Here is a 1285-nt window from a genome sequence, read left to right as displayed (position 1 = left end):
GCCCGGACGGACTGCACCAACAGAGCGCTCAGCTCAGCAGTGGGTTTTTCTGAAAAGCAATGCAGGTAAAGGCCTGCCCAGAGCTCTGTGGCTGACGCTTGGAGGTTCTGTGGTTGTGTTTTGTGTCTGTGGCCTCCAGGAGCATTTCATGGCAATGTCAGAACTCTGGTGAGGTCGCCAGGTAGGCACGAGGCGCAGTAGTGACCACATTTGTTCCTTCAGGTGCAGGTGATGGAGAACCCAACAGAAGTCGTTTACATTAAGGACGTCCCCATGTTCTGCTTGAAAGGTGCTATTGCTGTGTTTCTTCTGATGTAATTTTGTGCTGCATTTGCATTCAACGGCAGAGGCAGACATAACAGTGAGTTCCTCCCCCATCCCAGCTCTTTATTCCCACGGTGCTCTGTGTGATGCCAGGAGGAAGGGGAGTGGCGAGCTCCCTGGGCCCTCAGCAGTTTCTGTGTCTGCAGGCGCTTTACGGGATCTGCCAAAGCTTGTTCTGCTGCCCATGAACACTCAGCACATGAGCATACACCGTCTTGGCATCAGCGGGCTCTTTGTGGGCCAGGACATCCTGCCTGAGTGCTGCAGAGCGCCAGCATGTCACCACCTTGGAGGCCCAAGAGTGCCCCCACTCGGCTGCCCCCGGCACGGCCCCCGATCCGGTCCCCCAGCTGTAGTGCCAGGAGCAGAGCAGCCTGCTGCCTTACCTGCCATGGTAGCTCGAGAGTGGCAGCGGGGGCTTCCGTGACTGCTGGGGTCAGCCCCTCTGCCCTGAGGTTACAGTGCCCCTCTGTGACACGGTCCCGTGGTGGCACAGGCATTGCTCTGTGCCCGCCCCGTCACCAGCTCTTGCTGTGTCTACATTCGTGGTGGTGACAGCATGGGACGAGTGTGGGGAGCTATGGCCCATCTCATACTCCTCCTGATGGCTGCAACTTGCTCTAAGGTCGGTGCTGTTCTGTTGGCAGCATCGGAAAAGTGAGCGGCATGGGGGGCAAGAAGTCAGGTTGTGTCCCCACGGCCAGTTTGCTGACTGCCCTGGGGCTGTCCTTGCATGGGGGACGTGCTGGGCAGGGGAAGTCGGCCAGCACCCAGTTCCATCACAGGGTCCCCTCAGCTCCCAGCCCAAGGGAAGAGCCAGGCACGTTTTCCTCCCGTGCTGTGGTTTCACTCTCACGCTCAGCACATGAGCGCAGATGGTCTCGGCTCCAGCAGCCTCCCCATGTGTCAATCCGGCCTGCCAGGGTGCAGCTGAGCCACAGCACATCACCGCCCAGGTGGC

At 59.4% G+C, this 1285-nt stretch overlaps 1 long non-coding RNA gene across 1 annotated transcript; it reads left to right on the top strand.

Annotated features, from left to right (window-relative positions):
• LOC122193016 lies at nt 1–1279 on the top strand. Its single transcript, XR_006182767.1, has 3 exons — nt 1–65; nt 223–361; nt 471–1279. It is a non-coding gene; the product is annotated as an uncharacterized LOC122193016 (long non-coding RNA).
• The last annotated feature ends 6 nt before the right edge of the window (nt 1280–1285 follow it).

Source organism: Lagopus leucura, unplaced genomic scaffold, assembly GCF_019238085.1.
Source record: "Lagopus leucura isolate 7727_CA_CO unplaced genomic scaffold, USGS_WTPT01 24714-0_obj-0_obj, whole genome shotgun sequence".
Lineage (NCBI taxonomy): Eukaryota > Metazoa > Chordata > Aves > Galliformes > Phasianidae > Lagopus > Lagopus leucura.
Note: the sequence above shows the minus strand (reverse complement) of the source record. Positions and strands in the feature narration are given on the sequence as shown.